Here is a 13,009-nt window from a genome sequence, read left to right as displayed (position 1 = left end):
TGAGCTGTGACTATGCCACTGCACTCCAGCCTGGATGACAGAGACAGACCCTGTCTTAAAAAAAAAAAAAAGACACATACACAACATTGATTAATAAGTTCACCCTCTTATATCACTGAGGTTGTAAACAATTACAATAGCAACATCAAAGATCGCTGATCGCTATAACAGATAATGAAAACATCTAAAATACTGTTACCGAAATGGAACACAGAGACACAAAGTGAGCATATGCTGTTAGAAAAACAGCACCGCAAGACTTGCTTGACACAGGGTTGCCACCAACCTTCAGTTTGTAAAAAAATAATATCTGCAAAGTGCAATAAAGCAAACACAATAAAATTTGGTAGGCCCGTACGTGAGATTTCTTTGTATTATTTCTTTTTGTTTTTCTTTGTAGAGATGGGGTCTCACTGTCACCCAGGCTGGAGTGCAGTGGCACCATCACAGCTCACTACATCTTTGAACTCCTGGGCTTCAAGGGATCCTCCCGCCTCAGCCTCCCAGGTAACTGGAATCACATGCATAAGCCACCACACCCGGCCTCTCTGTATTATTTCTTACAACTGCATGCAAATCTATAATTAACTCAAAACAAAAAGTTAAACATTTATTAACTGTTGACCAATGTACCAAATGACAATAACAAAAACCCAATTCCAACTTAGATTAAATATAAAGCTACATACCTTAAGTAGTATACAACTGTGAAGCAGCATTTTAAAAATCAGATAGCCATGTAGAAATACATTTCTATCTAAATAAACTCAAGCCATCAGACTAGAAAGAAATGTAAAATTACAAAGCCAAGCATTTCACACAAATCGTCAGAAAGCCAGCCAGGTACACTTCATCATTTCCACTATCTGCTTTCTATAAGATCTGAAGATATAATAGCATTTGTCTTGTATCTGTTCTCAACCACAGAGGTCAGAACCAAACTAGCTAATAAAATAGTCTAACTACTATACTTTAGTTAGAAAATAAACTCATTATAATTTGTACTCAAAGACAATGTTCCTGAGGAATTGGAGTTGAGATGGACTCTAAGGAACATGTCATTACATATATTTCTTTATATGTCATTACATATAAAGAAAATTATTTGAAGTGGTTTGTGGCACACGGATAGAATCCTTGTTCTGTGTAATGAGTGCTGGCTTAAAAGGTATGCTTTCTGGAAATGACATTTTGACCAATTTAAATCATATTTTACATGTAATAAAACTATTTTCTATTTACATGAATCAAATAGTCTCATAAAGCAAACACTTATGCCTCCATTTATTTCCCACTTTTTGCACAAAATTGGATTTTAATAGAATAGGTTTTCTTAAAAGGATAAATAAATGCTCACTGAAATTGGTCATTTTATATATTTGAGATTGATAACATATCCTCATATTATGGTAATTTTATAGCAATATTGTCAAAGAAAACAGTGTTTACTGGATTCACTTGAAATGAAACCAACCTAAAGAAAACAAAAATTATAATCCCAAATATGCTACCCTATAGAGGAAAGGGTTTTTCTTCCCCTTAAGTCCCCTTATACATTAGTCATCTTTCTTTTATTAAAAGTCTTAAAATATCCTCTAAAGCAGATTTCAAAATACAACATTCCTGAGTCCTCAGGAGTCCTGCTCACAGAAGGGATCTTTAACTTACAGGAAGACAATGCTGACACTAGCTTAAGCACGCATTCAGCACACCACAGTTACAGTGAATCACACAGGAATTCCACACACATTCCCTACCCACTGTCAGCCTTAGTTTACATAGTGGCATCAACAGAGAAAAGCCAGTGGTTCCTAAACGTCTTCTCAAATTGCCCAGTCTCCAGGTCCTTGCTCATTTGGCTAAGACTGAATAAACAAACACCATTCATTAAAATGCATCCTGGCCAGTGTGGACACAACGACAGAGTGACTCCGTACCGATGGCATCATCTGGTTAAAATTAAATTTAAACTTATTTTCCTTTGGGGTATAAAATATATAATCAAATGGAGTTATCCTTCGTATGTAAGTACTTGATAACAGCCCTGAGGTGTTCTATAAAGTCATCTAGAGCCTGTAATTAAGAAACAAAATTCTGTTTGTCTCAAGACCAATGTAAACTAGCTGAAAACAATAAGCTACATTTCATCACCAGTTATCATGCTGAGGAATCACTAAAACCATATCTAAATAATTCTCTTTTTAAAAAATAACTCATTTCCCTTCACACACACACTGCAAGTGGCACACATTTCGAGAATAAACGTGATTTCAAGCATATATCTTAAAGCAATTTAAACCAACAAAATGTAAGAACTTGGCAAAATCACTTAGATAATATCTAATTAGAATCCTCTTTTAAAACAACAGGAAAGTAAGTAATAAGCAAATAAATAAGAAAGCAAGTAAATGAGAAAACAAATAAGCACGTATATAATTAATAAGTAAAAATTTAAAAATCAATCCCTTTGCAAGCTGCAATAATTAATGAGGTTGTCACTAACCAATCAGACCATTTACATCAAGCATTGTGGTGAGACAGTCTTTCAGTTAGTATAAGAGTAAACAGAAATGGCGAAAAACTAATTCTTCACAATACTAGGATTTAGTTAAATTTAATTCATTTTATAGGTGGGTAACTATTCATAGACCTTGAAGTTCTGAAATACAGAGTTAAAATAAGAGAAAGCTTTCTGGAATCAATAATATTCTAGTTATTGCTTAGTTGACTCATTGTGACATGCTTCCAACCTGGGCATCAAACAAGGATACACATCAAATCGGACTCAGTCTGGCTGGCTCCTTGCGCTCTGTAGCCGTGGTGGCAGCAGCAGCAGACGTCGGCGGCTGGGCTGCCAGGAGCAGTTCCACTGGGTTTCACTGTCCGAGACTTCCTTTGGGGCACTCCAGCAAACCAAGGTGGAGTATGAATGGAAACCTGATAAGCAAGGGCTTCAGCAAATCCTGCAGCTATTGAAGGAGTCCCAGTCCCCAGACACCACCATCCAGAGAACTGTGCAACAATTCTAGAAACTGGAACAACTTAATAAATATCCAGGCTTTAGCAACTACTTGATTTTTGTTCTTACAAAATTAAAATCTGAACCCACAAGATCATTGCGTGGTCTCATCTTGAAGAATAATGTGAAAGCACACTTTCAGAACTTCCCAAATGGTGCAATAAACTTCATTAAAAATGAATGTTTAAATAATATTGGTGACTCCTCTCTTCTGATTAGAGCCACTGTTGGTATTTTGATCACAACTATAGCCTCCAAGAGAGAATTGCAGAATTGGCCTGACCTCTTACCAAAACTCTGTAGCCTGTTGGATTCTGAAGATTACACCACCTGTGAGGGAGCATTTGGCACCCTTCAGAAGATTTGTGAAGATTCTGTTGAGATTTTAGATAGTGATGTTTTAGATTGTCCTCTCAACATCAGGATTCCCAAATTTTTACAGTTCTTCAAGCACAGTAGTCCAAAAATAAGGTCTCACGCTGTTGTATGTGTCAATCAGTTTATCATCAGGACTCAAGCTCTGATGTTGCACATTGATTCTTTTATTGAGAAATCTCTTTGCATTGGCTGGTGAGCCAGAGGTATGGAAAAATGTGTGCCGAGCACTTGTGATGTTGTTTGAAGTTTGAGTGGATCGCCTGCTCCCTCACATGCGTAATATAGTTGAGTAGATGCTACAGAGGACTCAAGATCAAGATGAAAATGTGGCTTTAGAAGCCTGTGAATTTTGGCTAACTTTAGCTGAACAGCAAGTATGCAAAGATGTATTCGTAAGGCATCTTCCCAGGTTGATTCCTGTGTTAGTGAATGGCATGAAGTACTCAGATATAGATATTATCCTACCTAAGGGTGACATTGAAGAAGATGAAATGACTCCTGATAGTGAACAGGATATATGGCCACGTTTTCACCGATCAAGGACAGTGGCTCAGCAGCATGATAAATATGGAATTGAAGAGGAAGATGATGATGATGATGATAATGAAATTGATGATGATGATACAATTTCTGACTGGAATCTAAGGAAATGTTCTGTTGCCGCCCTAGATGTTCTTGCAAATGTGCATCATGATGAACTGCTGCCATATATATTGCCCCTTTTGAAAGAATTACTTTTTCATCATGAATGGGTTGTTAAAGAATTAGCCATCTTGGGTTTAGGAACAGTTGCTGAAGGTTGCATGCAGGGCATGATTCCTTGCTTGCCTGAGCTTATTCCTCACCTTATTCAGTGCCTCTCTGATAAAAAGGCTCTTGTCCGTTCCATAACATGCTGGACTCTTAGCCGCTATGCACACTGGGTAGTCAGCCAGCCACCAGACACGTACCTGAAGTCATTAATGACAGAGTTGCTAAAACGCATCCTGGATAGCAACAAGAGAGTACCAGAAGCTGCCTGCAGTGCCTTTGCTACCCTAGAAGAGGAGGCTTGTACAGAACTTGTTGCTTACCTTGCTTATATACTTGATACCCTGGTCTTTGCATTTAGTAAATACCAGCATAAGAACCTGCTCATTCTTTACAATGCCAGAGGGACATTAGCAGATTCAGTAGGACATCATTTAAACAAACCAGAATATATTCAAATGCGAATGCCTCCACTGATCCAGAAACGGAACATGTTAAAGGATGAAGATAAAGATCTTTTCCCTTTACCTGAGTGTCCATTTTCAGCTACCACAGTGCTGCAGTCTGGCTTCCTTCCATACTGTGAACCTATGTGTCAGCATTGGGTAAACCTAGTACAGAAGACTCTTGCACAAGCCATGCTAAGCAATGCTCAACCAGATCAATATGAAGCTCCAGATAAAGATTTTATGATAGTGGCTCTTGATTTACTGAGTGGCCTGGCTGAAGGACTTGGAGGCAATATTGAACAACTGGTAGCCCGAAGTAACATCCTAACACTAACATATCAGTGCATGCAGGATAAAATGCCGGAAGTTCGACAGAGTTCTTTTGCCCTGTTAAGTGACCTCACAAAAGCTTGCTTTCAGCATGTTAAGCCTTGTGTAGCTGATTTCATGCCAATATTGGGAACCAACCTAACTCCAGAATTCATTTCAGTCTGCAACAATGACACATGAGCAATTGGAGAAATCCCCATTCAAATGGGTATAGAGATGCAGCCTTATATCCCTATGGTGTTGCACCAGCTTGTAGAAATCATTAACAGACCCAACACACCAAAGACGTTGTTAAAGAATACAGCAGTAACAATTGGTTGTCTTGGTTATGTTTGTCCTCAAGAGGTGGCCCCCATGCTACAGCAGTTTACGAGACCCTGGTGCACCTCTCTGAGAAACATAAGACACAATGAGAAAAGGATTCAGCATTCCGTGGAATCTGCACCATGATCAGTGTGAATCCCAATGGCATAATCCAAGATTTTATATTTTTTTGTGATGCTGTTGCATCATGGATTAACCCAAAAGATTATCTCAGAGACATGTTCTGTAAGATCCTTCATGGATTTAAAAATCAAATTGGCAATGAAAATGGGAGGCATTTCTCTGACCAGTTTCCTCTTCCCTTAAAAGAGCATCTTGTAGCTTTTTATGGTGTTTAATGTAATACACTTAAGCTGCAGTCCCAAAATTAGGGGTCCTTCAGTCTTGGAGACTATGAGGGAGCCTCTGCACCCAGGGAAAATGCTACCCTTCATGGGGGGAAGGGTAAACCAGTAGGGAATACAGTATAATCTCAACCCTACTGGGAGGGGCGGGAGGGAGGTGTTGCCATCACTGTATTAAGTTGACGTTGGGAAACGTTTTAACATCTGGAGGCTTTGTGGGTGGAAATATGTCTCCAGTTACAACTCCACAGTGGATGTGAAGAGGGGGGAAAAAAAAGAAGAAAAAGAAAGAAAGTGTGGCTGGGCACAGTGGCTCATACCTGTAATCCTAGCACTTTGGGAGGCTAAGGCAGGTGGATCAGTTCAGGTCAGGAGTTTGAGACCAGCCTGACCAACATGGTGAAAAAAATACATCTCTATTAAAAAAATACACGCACACACACAAAAAATCTAGGCATGGTGGAGGGCACCTGTAATCCCAGCTACTTGGGAGGCTTAGGTGGGAGGATCACTTGAACCTGGGAGGTGAAGGTTACAGTGAGTTGATATCATGCCATGGCACTCCAGCCTGGGCAACAGAGCAAGACTCCTGTTTTAAAAGAAAGAAAGAAAGAAAGAAAATAAGCGATGGGGGGGATGCTTCATTAATGCAGTTGTTTAAATATATTGTGATTAATCCATACAACCAAACTCTAAAGATGTATCTTAAAGAACAAGGCACCTCTCTGTGTACTGAAATGTACTGTATGTACATTTGTACTGAAATATAAGCATAAGCAAGTATGTGCTGTCTATGTATGTGGAAAGAGTCTGTAATGCATTAAGAGGAGAAAGCGTGCATTAAAGGAGGTATTTCCCATTTTGGAGGCAGGGAGGAAAATCTGGCATGCATGTGTGTGAGAGACAGTGCATTAGAATATGCGCAGAAAACACATCTGCGAACGCATAGCACAAATGCTTACTAATGGAGAGCAGGGGTGCTGGCCAGCTTCTACTCTGTCGTGTGTTTCCATTGTGTTAGACTTACTGATAATGAGTTCATGTGACTTTTGTAATCCTAGAGAGGGGACAGCATGTGTGAAGGTCTGAAGCAATAGAATGCATTAGGGAAAATACTAAAATTGGCCCAAAAAGGAAAAAAGGATGGCAGGAAGAGATGAGAGTGGAGAGGAAGGCGGCAGGCAGATGGCCCAGGGTAGCCTACGCTCTGCCAAGGAGTGTGGGGTTCATCCCAGTGCAGCAGGCTTTCTTTGTCCTCACTGGCAGCTCCTCTCAGTCTATGAGGCTGCCTCCTTGTCTTCTGCCCACATCTGACTGTGGGAGCTTCTAATCTAATCCCTTAGGAGGCCATCAACTTTACTTAGGGCTGAAGAATGTCTCATTCACTCAATAAATATTTACAAGCCCCAGCACAGTGGCTCACGCCTGTAATCCTAGCACTTTGGAGGCCAAGGTGGGAAGATCACTTGGATCTAGGAGTTGGAGAGCAGCCTGGGCAACATAGCAAGACCCCATCTCTACGAAAAATAAGAAATTAGTCAGGCCTGGTGCCACGCACCCGTGGTCCCAGCTACTTGGGAGGCTGAGGTGGGAGGATCGCTTGAGCCTGGGAAGTCAAGGCTTCAGTGAGCCGAGATCTTGCCACTGCACTCCAATTTGGGCAACAAGCAAGACCTTGTCAAAAAAAAGAAGGAAGGAAAGAAGAAAGAAAGAAAGAAAGAGAGAGAGAAGGAAGGAAGGAAGGAAAGAAAGAAAGAAAGAGAAAGAAAGAGAAAGGAGAGGAGAGGAGAGGAGAAAGAAAATATTCATAAAGAGAAACTGGAATCCCACAGGCTCAGTCCTGATGAGGGTGGTCCTGCTTCCTCATCTCTTCTCTGTCTACACTGTCTCCTGTGACACCATCCATGTTCCTGGCTGTATAAAGCATCTTCATGTGCCCCTCCCACGTCCTCTCTCCTGCTTGGTCTCCCTCTAAGCACAGACTTGGGAATATAACTGCCTCCTTGGCACTTTCATCTGATAGGCATCTCACATCAAAAACTCAACTCTGGCTTATAGCCACCCGCCAATCTGCTCCTATTTTAATCTTCATCTCAGTAAACAGTGCTACCATCCACCCTGCTGCCCAGGCCAGACACCTAGGAGTCTTCTTTTTTTAATTAATTTATTTGAGACAAAGTATTGCTCTGTCGTCCAGGCTGGAGTGCAGTAGCACGATCTCATCTCACTGCAACCTCAGCCTCCTGGGTTCAAGCAATTCTCATGCCTCACCCTCTGGAGTAACTGGGATTATAGGCGTGTGCCACTACGCCTGGCTAATTTTTGAATTTTTAGTATAGATGGGGTTTTGCCATGTTGGCCATGGCTGGTCTCAAATTCCTGGCCTTAAGAGATCTGCCCACCTCAGGCTCCCAAAGTGCTGGGATTACAGGTGTGAGCCACCACACCCAGCCTATTTTCACTCTCTTAATGATGTCTTTGGAAGTGCAAAAGTTTTGAATTTTGAAGAAGTCTAATTTATCAACTTTATTGTGATCTATCTATCTATAGAGCTATACATACAGACATTTCCTGATTTACGATGGTTCAACCTACAATTTTTGACTTTACTGTGGTATGAAAGCCATATACATGCAGCAGAAATCATGCCAAGTACCCATAAAACCATTCTGTTTTTCACTTTCAGTACACTATTCCATAAATTATGTAAGATAGTCACCACTTTATTATAAAATAAGCTTCGTGTTAGATGATGTTGCTCAACTGTAGGCTAATGTATGTGTTCCGAACACGTGTAAAGTAGGCTAGGCTAAGCTATGATGTTTCATAGGTTGTGTATTAGATGCATTTCTAACCTGATATTTTCAGCCTACGATGGGTTTGTTGGGATGTAACCCCATCATAAGTCAAGGAGCATCTGCATATAATTTTGTGTGTGTGCATGTATTTTTAAAGTCTAGCTGACAGTATTTGGTAATGAATTAGATTTCGGGTAGAGAAGAATTAAGAATGATTCCAGTGGTTTTGGTCAAGCAAGTGTCTAAGATGGGGGAAGCCTACAGAAGCAGGAAGTTGGGGATGGGGGATCAGGAGCTCTGTTCTGGATGCACGGAGTTTGAGCTTGTCTGTTAGAAATCCACGCAGAGATGCTGAGAGGCAGGTGGAATCTGGAGTTCAGAGTCATTTGATAGATTAGGTGGCTGAGTGAGGTTGCAGAAGACCAACAGGGGTGAGAGGGTGGACTGAAAGGAGGAGAGAATCGAGGCCTGCCCAGGGCCTCTGCACTTAGAGGTTAGACAGTGAGGTAAACCCAGCAGGAAGATGAGAAGGAGTGGCCAGTGAGGTGCAGTTAATCTTCCTGAACGTCAGTTTCCTTGTAATAACTAGGCAGCAGTCATGAACAGTACTTCCCTCATAGCGTGATGGTGAGGTTCCTGGAATGTGCGCTAAAAGTGCTTAGAGCAGCGCCTTGCATGTAGGAGCTGCTCAGCGCATGTTAGCTAAACATGAGAATCTTCTCTCTAAACCTTCTAAAGAATTGTCAGACCTTGCCTGATGGCCTTAGCTATCAGGAGAGAAAATCTACAGAGAAACTTGGAGCCCACCTCAGCCAGGTGGCCTGGGCACAGTAGGATGCCAGCTGCTCAAGGGGAGGACTGGGCACTGCACTGAGTCTGCTGCCCAGAGCCTGGCACCATTGGGATGGCTGAGGCACACTGCCAAGCCAGCAGGTTTGTGCAACAGACTTGGCTCCCAAAAGGGAGGCCCAGAAGGCCCAGACACCCTCAGGAATAGGGCCTGGCTGAAGACTGTGATTAAGGAGGTGAGAGTTTCAAGTCCGGTAATTTTGCTAGTAAACAGAAATGTGACTTCATTTACATTCCTGAGCCTCGAAGCCTGGACTTAAAGATGAATCCCCAGTGGGTGAGGCTGGGTACCAGAAGTGGCTACATAATTTGCAGAGCCCACTGAAAATGGAAATGTGGATCTCTTGGTCATGTGTCATGAGGGATGTCAAGGCAGTTATAGCAGAGCATTAAACCAAGTGTGGGGCCCTTAGCACCGGGGCCCTCTGTGACTGCACAGGTCGTAGGCCCATGCAGCTGGCCCTGTCTGGCCCTGCCTGGTTTCCATCCACAATGGTGAAGGAGGACAGAGTCTGGAAGGTTGAAGAGGGAGGCACTAGACATTCGTGGGTGGAGAGACCGCTGTGGCTACAGTGTGGAGAATGGGTCACGGTGAGCAGGAGTGGTCAGAGCTGTTGGAGCTTTATGCTGAGATGGGATGAGGTCTGCCCAGATGGGTGGGGAGGGGACAGGAGAGGAGTGGGACCCTCTCTCTGGGGAGGTTGCCCTGCAGCTTCCTGTTTCTCCCTGTTTCCTGCTCATTGGGCCTTTTCTGCCTTCTCCTCAGGAATTATCCTGGGACTGCCATTCTGGGATGTGCATATTCTTTTATTCCACTCCCTTTTGTAGAGATGGAAGCTCCCCCACTGGTGTGGGGCTGAGAGCAGATTCCCCCCCATTGACAGAAACGAAGACACCACAACCCCTCCCTCACGGCACCATTGCTATCCCTTCGGGAACTGTGGCTTGAGATGTCCTGTTGAGTCACTTCACACCAGCCTCTCATTGGCAACCTTTGAATGTCTATGACATTCAAAGACAGAAAAAGTAGGCCAGGTGCAGTGGCTCACGCCTGTAATCCCAGCCCTTTGGGAGGTCCAGGCGGGCAGATCACCTGAGATCAGGAGTTCGAGACCAGCCTGGCCAACATGGTGAAAACCCGTCTCTACTAAAAATACAAAAATAATTAGCCAGGCATGGTGGTGGGTGGCTGTAATCCCAGCTACTTGGGAGGCTGAGGCAAGAGAATCACTTGAATCCAGGAGGCATAGGTTGCAGTGAGCCGAGATCACGCCACTGCACTCCAGCCTTGGCAACACAGTGAAACCCCATCTCAGAAATAAATTAATAAAAGGGAGGTTCTCTAAAAAAATTCTTTATAAGTTTATTTATTTATTTCTTTAATTTATTTTACAGACAGGGTCACACTATGTTGCGCAGGCTGGTCTCAAACTCCTGGGCTCAAGCGATCCTCCAACCTCAGTGTCCCAAAATGCTGAGATTACAGGCTTGAGTCACCGCACCTGACCTAGCCTTTCTTCTTGAGGTCATCAGAAGGGTCTTGATGTCTTGAGGTCGTCTACAAACAAAACAAGTTTGCAGACTGGAATTGGCTGCAGGCCACCAAGTTGCAGGTTCTGACAGCTCCACTGTCACTGGGAGGCATCTGGAGCTGATTCCAAGCTGCTACGCCCAGCATCAGGAAGTGTCAACTGTATGTTCACCCTCCAGCTTTCGGCTGCCACACGCTGTGTGCTCTAGTTACATGCTCTGACCCGCCACAGACCACGGTGGCTCTCCCCAAGGCCCAGAGTCCATGATGGGAGTGTGACATGGTGTCAGTGAGCTTCAGTAGAAAGGGGGTCTCCCCCAACAGTGCAGCGAAAAGCAACAAGAGTTGGGGTGGGGACGTGGGGAACAACATGCTCACAGGCAGGGCTCTGAGCTCTGTCCGCTCTGCCTAATTGTTCTTCTCTTGGTCATTGGACAGCCCCAGCCCCTGCAGTTCCTGCTCTCCTCAACAGGGCTGCCCAGTGAGAACCGGACCCTGTCTGCTAGTCTGCTAGAACACTTTACCTTCACAGATGCAGGATTAAATACCCTGGCAACACACAGTGAGGATGTTATTTTCAAGTGTCTTTCAACCCTTCTGATGACCTCAAGAAGAAAGGCTAGGTCAGGTGCGGTGACTCAAGCCTGTAATCTCAGCATTTTGGGACACTGAGGTTGGAGGATCGCTTGAGCCCAGGAGTTTGAGACCAGCCTGCGCAACATAGTGTGACCCTGTCTGTAAAATAAATTAAAGAAATAAATAAATAAATAAATAAATAATTTTTTTAAAAGAGAAAGGCTCAGGTTGGTGCCAGTACCTCCTCTCCACCGGTGTTGATTGCATTGTTTTTTTTTTTTTTTTGAGACAGAGTCTCGCATTGTTGCCCTGGCTGGAGTGCAATGGCTCACTGCGACCTCCACCTCCTGGGTTCAAGTGATTCTCCTACCTCAGCCTCCCAAGTAGATGGGATTACAGGTGCCTGCCACCATGTCTGGCTAATTTTTGTATTTTTAGTAGAGACGGGGTTTCACTATGTTGGCCAGGTTGGTCTTGAACTCCCGACCTCATGATCCACCCACCTCGGCCTCCCAAAGTGCTGGGATTACAGGTGTGAACCACCATGTCTGGCCACATTTTTTTTTTTAAGAGATGCGGGTCTGTTTCTGTCACCCAGACTGGACTGCAGTGGCTATTCACAGACATAATCATAGCATGCTACTGTGTGGAACTCCTAAGCTCAAGCGATCCTCCTGCCCCAGCCTCCCAAGCAGCTGGGACTACAAGTGCACACCACCATGCCTGGGTCTGATCTCACTTTTAACACAAAGAGGGCAGGCTTCAGACTCAGAACTTTGGGTTGACCACATTATCCCATCTGGAATATAATAGCAGTTGAGGGGGAAGCAGGCTCAATTCAATCAGGCCGAGCACCTGCATTCTTTTAATTATGTACATTGCAGAGACAGAGCAGGTGTGTGGATTCTGGAGCAAAACAATGGGAGACTGTAAGTGAGTATTTTAGCTTTTTCTTCCTGATACCTTTATATACACCTACAGAGTTACCACAGCAACCTAGCAGTGATTGCCTTCCTCCCCCCACCTTTTTTATGTGGTAAAGTGTACAGAATACAAAAGTTATCATTTAAACCATTTGGAAATGTACAAATTACTAGCATTAAGTACATTCACGCTGTTATGCAACCATCACCACCATCCATCTCCAGAACCTTTTCATCTCCAAATGGAACTCCCATTAAACACTAACTCCCCTTTCCCCAGTCCCCTGAGTCCATGGGGGACACCAAGTCAGCCCTCAGCCCCGCTACGGGTTCCTGCACCTCCTGGAACCTCCGTCTCCTTGTTGATAAGGGAAGTGGGATCTTGCTACTTGGCAGGCTTGTGGTGATGACCAAATCAATGAAGTGTGTGAAGCACTTAGCACATAAAGTGAATGTTCAAAGCCTGATGGCTGCCCTCATCCAGCCAGGATCTGCACCTCCCTTCCAGGATCACTAAGTCCATTCCCAGAAGGGAAGCTGTGCATTGATTGCAGTGACCCGGTGATGCCTTCTTTCCAGCCCACGTGAGCTCTGGCAATGCATCACATTCAATGCTCGCAGCATGTGGACGGCCCGTGACAACACTCTAGTTTCCAGTGTGAATGTAGATTTCCACTTCCCGCCCACATCCCACCTTTAAAATTGTTGGTTGTTATTTCAGTCAGTTTCTAGGCTGGG

The 13,009-nt window shown here is 43.6% G+C and overlaps 1 pseudogene; it reads left to right on the top strand.

The window, feature by feature from the left end:
* Window positions 1–203: 203 nt before the first annotated feature.
* Window positions 204–6,316, top strand: LOC103783260 (transportin-1-like; annotated as a pseudogene).
* The last annotated feature ends 6,693 nt before the right edge of the window (window positions 6,317–13,009 follow it).

The sequence above is a fragment of the Pan paniscus genome, chromosome 19 (genome assembly GCF_029289425.2).
Source record: "Pan paniscus chromosome 19, NHGRI_mPanPan1-v2.0_pri, whole genome shotgun sequence".
In the NCBI taxonomy this organism is placed as follows: domain Eukaryota; kingdom Metazoa; phylum Chordata; class Mammalia; order Primates; family Hominidae; genus Pan; species Pan paniscus.
Note: the sequence above shows the minus strand (reverse complement) of the source record. Positions and strands in the feature narration are given on the sequence as shown.